Raw genomic sequence first — 13,936 nt, forward strand, 5'->3', positions numbered from 1 at the left:
CTTGGTGCAGTGGCAGCTATGGTGTAGAGCTGCACTCAGTTGCTGGACTCTGTTGCTGGAAGCTGCACTCAGGTGCTGGACACTGTTGCTGGACAGCTGCACTCTGGTACTGGACTCTGTTGCTCCAAGGTGGCACTCGGGTGCTGAACACTGTTGTTGTAAAGCTGCACCCAGGTGTTGGACACCGTGGGAGGAAGATGTATTCAGATGTTGGACTCTGTTGCCAGGAGCAAGTGCATTATTATTATTATTATTATTTATTGTTATAGCGCCATTTATTCCATGGCGCTTTACATGTGAGGAGCGGTATACATAAAAACAGGTACAATAATCTTAAACAATACAAGTCATAACTGGTACAGGAGGAGAGAGGACCCTGCCCGGGAGGGCTCACAATCTTCAAGGGATGGGTGATAATACAGTAGGCGAGGGTAGAGCTGGTCGTGCAGCGGTTTGGTCGATCAGTGGTTACTGCAGGTTGTAGGCTTGTCGGAAGAGGTGGGTCTTCAGGCTCTTTTTGAAGGTTTCGATGGTAGGTGAGAGTCTGATATGTTGTGGTAGAGAGTTCCAGAGTAGGGGTGATGCGCGAGAGAAATCTTGTATGCGATTGTGGGAAGAGGAGATAAGAGGGGAGTAGAGAAGGAGATCTTGTGAGGATCGGAGGTTGCGTGCGGGAAAGTACCGGAAGACGAGGTCACAGATGTATGGAGGAGACAGGTTGTGGATGGCTTTGTATGTCATGGTTAGGGTTTTGTAATGGAGTCTCTGGGCAATTGGGAGCCAGTGAAGGGATTGACAGAGGGGAGAAGCTGGGGAATAGCGGGGGGACAGGTGGATTAGTCGGGCAGCAGAGTTTAGAATAGATTGGAGGGGTGCGAGAGTGTTTGAGGGGAGGCCACAGAGCATGAGGCTGCAGTAGTCAAGGCGAGAGATGATGAGGGCATAGACTAGGGTTTTTGCAGATTCTTGGGTGAGGAATGAACGGATTCGTGAAATATTTTTGAGTTGAAGTCGGCAGGAAGTGGAAAGGGCTTGGATATGTGGTTTGAAGGAGAGATCAGCGTCAAGGATTACTCCGAGGCAGCGAGCTTGTGGGACTGGGGAGAGTGGGCAGTCATTTACTGTAATTGATAGGTTCGTAGGGGGGGTCACGTGAGATGGGGGAAAGATGATGAATTCTGTTTTGTCCATGTTGAGTTTCAGAAATCTAGCGGAGAAGAAGGATGAAATAGTGGACAGACATTGAGGGATTCTGTTTAGTAGGGAGGTGATATCTGGTCCAGAGATGTAGATCTGTGTGTCATCAGCGTAAAGATGATACTGAAAGCCATGAGATTCTATGAGCTGTCCTAGGCCAAAGGTGTAAATAGAGAACAGCAGGGGCCCAAGGACTGAACCTTGTGGGACTCCGACAGATAGGGGGCGAAGTGAGGAGGTGGTGTGTGAGTGGGAGACGCTGAATGTCCGGTCTGTTAGGTATGATGAGATCCAGGATAGGGCCAAGTCTGTGATGCCGAGGGATGAGAGGGTCTGTAATAATAGGGAATGGTCCACTGTGTCAAAGGCAGCCGACAGGTCCAGGAGGAGGAGGACAGAGTAGTGTCGCTTGCTCTTGGCGGTTAAGAGGTCATTGGTGACCTTAGTAAGGGCAGTTTCAGTGGAGTGGTGTGACCGTAAGCCAGATTGTAAGCGGTCGAAGAGGGAGCAAGAAGAGAGATGGGAGGACAGTTCAAGGTAGACGTGTTGTTCCAGTAGCTTGGAGGCGTAGGGGAGAAGTGATATAGGGCGATAGCTAGATACAGAGGATGGGTCAAGAGAGGGCTTTTTGAGGATAGGTGTGATGGAGGCATGTTTAAAGCTTGAGGGGAAAACACCAGTTGTTAGTGATAGGTTGAAGAGATGGGTTAGGATTGGGATGAAGACTGTGGTGAGGTTTGGTATGAAGTGGGATGGGATCGGGTCGAGTGCACAGGTGGTGAGATGTGATCTTGAGAGTAGAGTGGAGAGTCGATCTTCTGTAATGGTGGAGAAGTTGGTTTTGAAGGTGGAGGGCTGGGAAGTCGGGAGGAAGGGCTCTGGGGGTTGTTGACCAAAACTGTCCCTGATGTTATCAATTTTCTGCTTGAAAAATGAGGCAAAGTCTTCAGCTGAGATGAGTGGGGAGGGAGGAGGTGCTGGGGGGCGGAGGAGAGAATTGAAGGTGTTGAATAACTGTTTAGGGTTGTGAGACAGGGAGGATATGAGAGATGAGAAGTAGGTTTGTTTAGCTGTGGCGAGTGTGGTCTTGAAAGTAGTGAGGGACTGTTTGAATGCAATGAAGTGCTCGTTGGAGTGGGATCTTTTCCATCTGCGCTCAGCAGCCCTGGAAGCTCGCCTCAGCTCTTTGGTCAGGCTGGTGTGCCAGGGCTGTCTGTTGATTTTGCGAGTTTTGGTATGTGTAAGTGGGGCAGCGGATTCCAAAGCTACAGCTATTGTGGTGTTATATAGAGCAGCAGCGTCATCTGCATTGTGTAAGGAACTTATATCTGTGAGAGGGAGGAGGGATTCAGAGAATGAGTGTAGGTCAAGGTGTTTAAGATTCCTGCGAGGGTGTGAAAGTTTGTGGGGTGGGGATTGTAGACATGGAGTGAAGAGGGAAGAGAATGTGAGCAGGTTGTGGTCAGAGAGAGGAAGAGGTGAGTTAGAGAGGTTAGATAGGGAGCAGAGGCGGGTGAAGATGAGGTCCAGTGTGTGGCCATCTTTGTGGGTGGATGTAGAAGACCATTGAGTGAGGCCGAAGGAGGAAGTGAGAGATAGAAGTTTAGTGGCAGCTGAGAGGGAAGTGTCAATGGGGATGTTGAAGTCGCCCATGATGATAGTAGGGATGTCCGCGGAAAGGAAATGAAGTAGCCAGGTGGTGAAGTGGTCAAAGAAGGTAGTGGCTGTCCCTGGGGGGCGGTAGATGACAGCCAGTTGGAGGTTGGAGGGGGAGTAGATGCGCACAGAGTGCACCTCAAAGGAAGTGCATCAGAGCAAAGCTAAGTGTTTCCCTGTTTGTCACTTTTCCTCATGTTGGTAATAGCACATCGGTGGGGCCAGTGTCTGCACCACCCAGCTCCCCTAATAAGGAATAGGTGTAAGGTGTGCTAGGGTGACAGGTATCCTGATTGGCGACAGGTGAGGAGCCTGTATAGGGAATGTTAGGAGTGTTAGGGACACTGACTCAGGAGAGTGCAGAAGGTCTCCAGGGCCCCCCATTCCCTATCGCAGGGCCCACCGTTGTAAATTTTTCCCTATCCCCTGTGTCTTGTTGTATTAGTTACCGGCCTGCGGGCCGTGTCACACTGGACAATTACAAGTGCCGTGTCTTGTTGTATTAGTTACCGGCCTGCTGGCCGTGTCACACAGGACGGGGCACGTGACAGAGCAGACACAAGTCCTGCACAAGAACCCTTCACGGGCAGTGTGTATTGGTGCCCAAGGAGGCAATCGTAGGTGAGTGTCATGTGTTCGACACCCCGCCATGTTACAGACAAATGTTGGTCCTAGCTGGGTGTTAGTGTTGTGAGGGCCTTGTGCCCGTGCCGTCCACAGGTAGCTGATGGTATTGGCTGGCCAGGACCACGAGCTCCACAGATTAATGAAGGAGACTTCTGTGCAAACATGGAAACTATACTGAACTTGAAAAGGGGTATGTACAAGGGCTAGCAGATACACAGTCGTAAGCACTTTTTATTAACAGTAAGAAGCTTTCTCACCAACATTTCCTTCCACTGTAGTTTGTTTCAAGGCCTGTGAAGCATATTGTTTCACCCTACTTTGTCACAGACTGGCTTGTCACCACAGTACAGTTAATCGAGTTTCTCTACACCCACTCAATGGCTCCACATCCTATCACTATGGACACTCTGGATCCACTTCTGGGAATCCTCACTAGTTCCACAATCTCAGTCATCTTGAGGTCCAAAGCTTTGGCATTTATCAAGCTCAGGGTTTCTCGTGACACATAAGGTGGAAGGCTACTCTATCTCTTCTATCAGTTCTCGTCTCCTTCTAGCTGGGGATCACTCTTTGGCAGCAATACACACTGATTTCTTACCAACTGTCACTGACTCTATTGACTCTACTGACTCTATTCAGGAAGTAATCTGCCTTCCTTGGCACAAGCCCCAACCACTGTGAGCAATTCCCAAACATTAACTGTATCATAACTCTCCCTGTCATTGCCTGCTACCCGTAGCTGGGCAGACTACAGCTTCATTCTATCAGCTGGGCAGACTACAGCGTCATACTTACAATATACTGTAAAACATTTCTGTACACTAAGCCTTTTACACTTATAATACTTATCCTACACTATCAAATCCTGTACTGTACATTGCTTACATTGCTACATACATTACACAGGCAAACATATCACTCTTCACATGACACAAAATGTACACAAGATGCAGGACATTATTCAGATTACACATCACATTATACACAGCACTGATGTCATCAAGGCGGAGCAGGGCAATATAACATAGTAACATAGTAACATAGTTATTAAGGTTGAAGGGAGACTTTAAGTCCATCTAGTTCAACCCTTATCCTGTCCTAACCTGCCCTAACATGTTGATCCAGAGGAAGGCAAAAAAAACCCATGTGGCAAACAGTAAGCTTCACATTGGGGAAAAAAATTCCTTCCCGACTCCACATACGGCAATCAGGCTATCTCCGTACAAGTGTCTGCTCCCTGAAATAAACAGAAAAGAGCCTTGTCAAATATCAGAGATCAGTCAACCCCCCAACATATGGAACACAACAGCTGGCAGTGGTAAGGTATACAGAGATGGTTACCGTGAGCAACTACCGGCCACTGAACTTGTCCTACTTCTGGTCCACTGAACAGCTCCTGTGATTGGCCATTCATCAAGATGATGATTGACAACACCACATTTGCTTACTTTATTGGCTGGACTTGTGCACAGACAGGTGGATACGTCTGACCACAGTATATTTAAAGAAGTCTGTAGGCACAAAACAACTTTTCAAAACAAGGACAGGCGCTCGAGGCACCCTTGGCATGGCCATGACTTTTTTCCATCCATGTCTATTCTTCCAGGGCTCTTGTAAAGCCAGAGCTGTCAACTTAAGACATCCCCTTACAAACTAGATGTTCAACAGCTTCTGCCCAACAATGTGAATCGCCAACGTTTGCAAAATGAACTCTACTCTGGCCTTCGTGGGAGGTCCTAAGTCAGCGTAGACGCTCCTTGATGTCTACTTGCCCAGAGGACATGTAGAAAGTTTGGAGATTGCCTATGCATTGGTTGTGGACACCTAGAGATCATAACGGACTGCATTTCACTCCTTTAAATCCACCACAATGCCCTTAAAAATAAACTTTGGGCTTAATTTTTGATAACGTTAGCTCTACTTAATATACTGCCAATATGCACCATTTTCTCTCATGTACATAATGGTATTCGGAATTAGAGATTCCGTTCAGACGCGGCGGTGATGGTAAATAAGCGGTGAAACCGTGCTGAATTTCTGCAACAAGCAGCCGTATCTTCCTGCCTGTTAGTCAGCACCTGTAGGGTCAAGCGCACTCATTATAGCTCATCCAGAGCTACGGCAGAACAGGAGGAAAACCTGCAGGTTAGAACAGAAAGCCGAGAAATAATCATAGTAATTGGACTGGTAACCTTTCAGTATCAGGCAGCCCAGATACAGCCGAGTATCTGCATAAAAAAAAATGCATTTCTGTTTGTATTATCATTATCATCAGATGGCGTGCTTTCATTTACCTATTAAATTCTGCATTGCCATTTCTGATCACTTGCAACCCTGTCTAAGCTATTAAAATTAGTAAATTACCATAGGACACAATAAACCCTAAAGGGGTGTTCTCAAGCTGTGGGGTCTGATTCTCCACATATGCACCAAACAGTTGATTGAAGGTGCCGCGGCACATCGGAGCGACACGGCTCCGGACATTGTGTAGTGAGCTTGAGTATAAATTAGCTTGTAGTACCATTTATTGCCACTGCACAACATATGGAGCTGTGCCAATTCCAGTGCCCTGCAACAACATCAATCAGCTGATCAGACAAGATAGTTCTCAGAAAACACTTTTTTATATTCTGTGGCTTATCTTCTTCCACTGCTCCGATGTGCTATTTATAGTACTTTCCTCTTCTTATGGGGTAGGCGGCCTTAACTCCCCCTTAAGCATCAGTTCCCACTGCTATTGCTACTTCCATACCCCCAAATCATCACTTTAATGTACATGTTGAGGTAGAACTTTATAGCTTTCAGAGGATGCAGGTTGGCTATCCTCCAGAAGGAAGAAAACTATCTCACTCATACTGTATATACCTTACCCTTCACCTATCAATTTCTTCAGTATTTTCAATTTTTCTAAGACGTCACCCCAATTATCCTCCTGTGGCAAAGCCACAATGATTCTTCACTGTTACCATCACTTACTGTCTTTGAGAAAAGGTGGACCCTCCTAGGCCCAATGGCTCATGGTCAGGCTGACCCAACAAAGTTCAAAGTAAAGCGTGCTCTAGCCATATTCCAGATAACATTTTTAAGCTTTATTACAACATTGCTAAAAAGATGACCAAGTAAATCCATAGTATTGATTCTCCTTTTCCTACGTGTTTCAGACTGGGGAATAAAAGTCGGCATTGAGCGGATGACATTCATCCACTCAATGCCGACTTTTATTCCCCATTGACTTGCATTGGGGTCGGGTTTTGGACGAAACTCCGACTTTTTTTTGCCCTAGTCGGACCAGTTTCATCCGACTCAAATTTTGTTTCATGAAACCCGATCCGACCAAAGTCACTCAACGCTACTATTCACCTTTCTTCTGCTCTCACCTTGTCCCCATTTGGTTGTTCTGATTCTGTCTTCATTCATAGGCTAATAGTTCCAGGCCAAATTTCCTCAAAATGTTTAACTCGAGTTTTGCCATATTGATTCATCATTACCCCCCATCCTAAGCACAGGTCATCAATTTTCTACTCATGGAAAACTCTTTCACACCTAGAACATAGAGAATCCAATGTGCACAATCTTTGGTCATGTTGACATTGATGCTCAATGCAAGTTGGATTTCCAGGCCAAAAAAAAAACTGTCAAATTTGAATTTTGCCTTATTCACTCGTTACCACATATCCTAAGTACAGGCCACCAGTTTTCTACCAATGGAATAACCCTTTATGTTTAGTTCTTAGAGAATCCATTGAGCACAACTATTGGTAACATTGATATTGATGCACAGCGCAAATTGGATTTGTAGGCTAAATACGTGCAAACTGTCGAATTTGAATTTTGCCTTATTCGCTCATAATTACCACACATCCTAAGTACAGGCCACCAGTTTTCTTTTCATGGAAATACCCTTTACGCTCAGACCATAGAGAATCAAATGAGCACAACCATTGGTCACATTGATATTGATGTTCAATAGGGATGAGCGAGCACTAAAATACTAAGATCCTCATTATTCAAACCAAGCAATTTCTAATATTTGGATGCTTGTTCCGAGTAACAAGAATAATAGGGGTCAATGGGAAATCTGAACATTTTTCCTGAAGACCCTACAAGGAGGTCTGGGGGGCAATGCAGATGTTGAAATGGATGGAAAAAGTGCTGAATGGAAGGAGAACAGGATGAGTAAGACCACTCTAAGCGAAGCCTGTCAAAAATTACAAGCAGGGTCATCCATACACCCTTGAAGGCTCCAGCTGTAGTGCCTTATTCTAATATTGTGAAAAAAAGTAGTTGTGGTACTCCTACACTCATAAAAGCTCTGCACAGTGCAAAGCCTGACAAAAATTACAAGCAGGGTCATCCATACACCCTTGAAAGCTCCAACTGTGGTTCCTCATTCAATTATTGTGAACAAAGTGTAGCTGAGTACTACAACACTCATAAAAGCTCTGCACATAGTACAAAGCTAACCGTATTTGTGGAGTCCTCAAAGTCTTGGAGAACTGCACAAATATCTTACATCTATGCCCACTCTTCAGTTGTTATGTGTGGAGGCTGACCAGAATAATGACAGGTGTGTTGGAACTGGTGTTCGACAACTGGCCTCTGCTGCTCACAAAGCCTTGTCTGCATGTACAGTGTGGAGTTCCAGCACGTGGTGACATCGCACACCAGAGATGTGGCAGGTGTAGCCGACTTGCCCAAATGGATGCTGGCACAGAGTACATTGACCAGAAGCTCTGACAAATCTGGGTATGTTTACAGAAACTGCTGAACTACCAAGTAGAGCTTGTGTGGCAGCTTCACAGCCGCCACCTGTTACGGATATTATCACACACAACCATGCCTGGTTGGAGGTTCAGCTGCAAAAGCTACAGATCTGTTATTCATTTAAGTACCTCTGCCGCTGTGTGTGGTTTATCTCCTAGACAAATTAGCTTCAATAGAGCCTTTTGCTGCAGAGCTTCCAGCTGATGTGGACGCCGTGCTCTAAGATAGAGATGGAGAGTAGGCCCCATCACACACAGCTAGCGAGATCGATGATTTTGTGATGCCACAGCGATCTTGCCAGCGAGATCGCTGTGTGTGATGGGGATCAGCGACCGCCCCCCCCGTCGGGTATTGCTGATCCTGCTCGATCGGCCTTGGCCATTTTTTGATCGCTGGTCTCCAGCGCGCATCGCTGCGTGTGGCAGCGGGAGCCAACGATCAGCGAGGCTCCCAGTTCTCTAAGCAGGCGCTGGGAGCTGGTCTCTAAGGTAAATATCGGGTTACTAAGCATCGTGCATCACTTAGTTACCCGATGTGTACCTTAGAAACCTGCGTGCTGGCAGCTCCCGGCGTGAGCACGCAGGTTTCTACAGGTTTCTAAGGTACACATCGGGTAACTAAGTGACGCGCGCCACTAAGTAACCCCATATTTACCTTAGAGACCAGCGTCCTCGCTGGTGCTGATCGCTGGTGAAGCTGCCTGTTTGGCAGCCTACCAGCGATCATGTAGCGATGCACCAGCGATCCTGACAAGGTTGTATCATTGTCGGGATCGCTGGTGCATCATTATGTGTGACGGGGCCTTATGAGGAGGAGCAGGAGTGGGTGCAGGAACTGATAAAGGATGTGGAGAACCCCTGATAGAAATAGGACCAACAATAATCGGCATCAGGAGCACATGTGCTGTGCCTGGGTAGGATTAATTGAATCCAGAAACTTTTTTCAACACTTTTTTGGAGTGATAGGTACCACTGAAATGTAAAACAAATCGTGCAATACTCAATGGATGATAATATAGTCATTTTTTCACCCCCAAAAAAGAATGTGGTCACATGTTGCAGCTATATATTTAGCAACAGACTGCAAAGCCCTGCCTAGAGGCTGTATTCAGCCACTGCTTCTGCAACTGTACCTAGATTAAATGCAGAATGTATCTGATACAAACAGCAAAGCACATGATTAGCTTAGAAGGGCTGTTGTTATGATGGTTCAGCATCAGCACCAGAAACAACACTAGAGAACTCTGATTATATTAACTGTGCACATACAGGCCTGAATAACTGCTCTCTTCCTCCAATCAGAACAGTTCCTGAGCTGTACAATGACGTCAGTGAGTCGAGCACGGCGGCACCAGTGTTTTTATAACCTCTGATGAGGTAATGCGGCCAGCCAATCTCAGTAGTGCCACTACCAAGATGGCTACGGCATTACAGTGACAGGCAGGCAATCCCTGCATGCATATTGACTGTGTAATAGACATGTTGGGCGGGGATTTGAGCTTCAAATCCTAGCACTACCCAATGCTCATCGAGTTCAAGCATATCCAAGCACCAAGATATTCGAGTGATATCCTAGTGATATCCGAGTATCATAGAGCATGTTCGCTCATCCCTAACTCTCAACTTGGATTTCTAGGCCAAATTTGTGCAAACTATTAATTTGGATTTTGCTATATTCGCTCATCATTCCCTCCCATCCTAAGTATAGGCCACCAGTTTTCTGCTCATGGAAAAAGCCTTCACGCCTAAACCATAGAGAATCCAGCGAGCACAACCATTGGTCATGTTGACATTGATTCTCATGCGAAAGACCCTAAAGAAATTCAAAACAACATTTTATTTTCCTAATTCCCGTTTCTAAAGCCTTGTATATCCATATTATCAAAATGTTCTGCCATTACGGAAGGAAATGATTTATCCATCGAGCATATAATGATCTATTTCCCGCTTTAAATACAATGTCACAAAGCAGCAAACACAGAATGATCTATGGCCTAAGCCCGCTAGTGAAAATAAACAATGTTTGTCTGTCAGTAGAAATATAGTAAATGCGTCTGCCTCCTCCGAGCAGTCAGCGTCTTTGTACAATTCCATTTCAGCATCGAAGATCAGACTTTTGCACTAACGTTGAATAAAATGCTTCATTGCCGGTGTTAAAGGCTGAGCAACCTGTCCATCATCCGACCAATGTTGTGAGATGAGACTACCCTGAGCTGGGGGTAGGGAGAGGTTCCGGTGGAACAGCTGAGAAGTCTGTTTCAGCTCATTTATTCAGCATTTTTTTTTTCAGAAAAAAAGTAATCCCGGGACATAAAAGGGGTAAATGATCCCCTGTCCAATTTTGCATGGTGATAGTCTGGACGCTTGATGCAGGAAGGGTTAACACGTTCTGTATGTATTGCAAAGTGCTGAGCTCAGGGGATTGTGCAGGCTGGTAATGAAGTGCATTGAGTACTCTCCGCATCGCTCAGTAATTAAATTCTCGGGGACAGGAGTGGGTTATATAAGCATGTTAACTGCAGCTGAGTGTGAGGAAGGCAATAAAGGAGGAGGAACCAGCGGGCTTCACCAGGCCACCGGTTTTCGATGCTTGGGACAAGAAACATACATCTAATGATTAATCAGGGATGAACAACGCTATAAGGTTGAGTGTACGCTGTCCCAGATACCAAAAATACCGCCACGGACTTCTCTTTCTCTTACCGTGCACGGAGAAGTGTTGAGTGACAGGCCAGGGTGAGATGATGAATTATTTAGAATTTCAGATGAGCAACGCATCGGAAGAAAGATAAAAAAAAAAAACTAAATCTCTTTTTAAGCCAAGTATTGTATTATACTGAAAAAGTACTGCCTGCTGCCAACGTCCAACTTCTTCCATTCTCGGTGTAAAATAAGTTTCACCCCTGTAGGAAAATAATTCAGTTTTAGTTGCCGGCTTTTCCATAGCATCTGTCCCCACATACACAATACAAATCAGATCCGTTCTCCACTTGGGCTAACAAGAAGAAATACACAATTTTCTTTTGTAAATTGACTTCTTTTTATTTTTTCTGGCAGGCGTTACTAAAAAACAAACGCCATTACTGTTCTTCAATACTTTAAACTAGAGGCAAAGGGTGGCAGTAATTTTAGGAAATGAAATACAATAGAGCCACCTTCAGGTATCTAACTGTATCTAAGTTAATTGTGAGTAGGGTTGGCCTGATGGTCTAGCATCTTATGTCCACCATGTGGTGTGTTTTATAAAATATCATACGAGATGGTGCTCAAATAAAAGCGCCATACAACGTATATGTAAGGAGGAGAACCGGGCCGTTGGTACTTGTCCTGTGCCAGGTCCGGAACTATCGGGGTTGTCTCCTCTGTTGTCCGGGGGAAAGAGTAAGAGACCGTACAGACCTTTGCACTCAGAAGCAGGGTGCAAGGCTAAGCGGCAACAGCCACAGCGTGCGCCGAACAGGCGGCATGCAGCGGAGAGAGAGGTGTGCTCCGTCCCTTAAGCAATGGGACTGCACTGGCCCACGTCATTGTACTCCCGCCATCACCAGCAGGGATAACAGAGGGAGAAGCGCAGTGTGCCCGGTAACTGGCAAAGAGCGAGGTGCCGTGCGTTTCGTGACAGTGAGTACAGCACACGTGCCACATAGACAAAACTGGGTGCTGGATAGATGTTTGCGGCCTACTTTTCTAACATATTTGACACTTTGAAGTTTCTAGAAAAAAACAACTGCAGCCACTGAGAGAAAGAATGGATCAGTGGTCAAGTCAGACATGCCACTCCAGTCTAATGGGGATAAAAAGTTCCACATTTTGCTGAATGGGTCCAAGTAGTCAGACCCCCACCAATCAATACGTTATCACTTATCCTGTGGAGAGATGATTACTTTTTTCCACAGGAAACCCCCGGTAAGTGCATCTCTGCCGCTGTTTACAAAGTATTTAATCTCTAGTTGAAATAAAAAATCTTCTCCTAAATAATATCAGAGAGAACAAAAGACTGCAGTACACAACACAATCCACTATACTAAGACTAATACCACACATATAAGAAAAAATACCAAAACACCATGATCATACCACATGGAGACTGAATAATACTACATACAAGGGACAAATACCACCATACCATGACCAGACCACATAGTGACTGAATAATACTACATACAAGGGACAAATACCATCACACCATGACCAGACCACATAGTGACTGAATAATACTACATACAAGGGACAAATACTGCCACACCATGACCACACCACATATTACCACCACATAGTGACCGTATAATATGACATATTACCAGCATATAGGGACCAAATAATACTACATACAAGGAGAAATACTGCCACACCGTGACCAGACCACAAATTACCACCACATAGTGATCGAATACTACAATACTGATTATGAATACAAACCACAATACTAACAACACTGTTATTACCACCAGTAACATTATACACAGTACCTCTGTATAAAATGTCAGTGTACAGGTAAAACAATGATCACCAGTGACATTATACTCAGGAGCTCTGTATATCTTGTCAGTGTACATGTAATGCAGTAATCACTGGTGACATTATACACAGGAACTCTATATATAGTGTCAGTGTACAGGTAATGCAGTAATCACTGGTTATAGTGTCAGTGTACATATAATACAGGGATCACCAGTGACATTATACACAGGTGCTCTGTGTATAGTGTCAGTGTATAGGTAATACAGGGATCACCAGTAACATTATACACAGGAGATCTGTATATAGTGTCAGTGTACAGGTGATACAGTGATCACCGGTGACATTATACACAGGACCTCTGTATATAGCATATAGTGTGCAGGTAATACAGTGATCACCAGTAACATTATACACAGGAGCTCTGTACACAGTATATAGTGTATAGTGTGTGTGTGTGTGTGTGTGCATATAATACACTGACTCACCAGTGACATCTGTAGTTGAAGTCCTTCATCTTCGCTTTTCTTCAACCAGCACAGACCGCCGTCACTTCTTACAACCAGGACTCGTCTCTGCAAAAAATAACACACAGTCATCAATAGCGGATCAATTCCAGTCCATTTTCCTTACTTTTCTCCTGACTTCTACATAATGTCAGATGAAGAAGAAAAGTGACGTAGTACCGTCCTGCACAGTAACAGGATCCCCCTTTTGTTCCCTCCATGGAAAACCATTTCCTAAAAAGTAAAGTATATTACAGCAGTAATAATGACCCTAATTAGGCCTTAAAGAAATTATGTTCCCCACTTGTCACCATAAACTAATATAGCATGTTCCTCATTCTGGCCCCCAAACTGTAATAAAATCCCTCATTCTGGCCCCCTTTATTTAATAATCTCGCCCATCCTGACCCCCTATATTTTATAATATGCCCCAGCCTGGCCCCCTATGTCCCTTGTCCAGACTGGCCCCCAGATATCGCTTCCCCAGGTATACATACTAGCCCTCATATGTCCCTTGTCCTGCCTCACCATATATCTCTCCTGGACCCGCATATATCCTTCCTAGTCCCTTGTCCTGGCTCCCCTCATATAGCCATCCTGGCCCCACATATATGCAACCTGTCCCCCCATATATAACCAGCCTGTCCCCTCCCCATATATCTACATCCTGGTAGTTTGCCCTGCTCCCCTCACCCATAAATCTATCTTGGGCCCCCATATATATGCAGC

The sequence above is a fragment of the Dendrobates tinctorius genome, unplaced genomic scaffold (assembly GCF_039654945.1).
Source record: "Dendrobates tinctorius isolate UK_male_01 unplaced genomic scaffold, ASM3965494v1 ptg000158l, whole genome shotgun sequence".
Taxonomy (NCBI): Eukaryota; Metazoa; Chordata; class Amphibia; order Anura; family Dendrobatidae; genus Dendrobates; species Dendrobates tinctorius.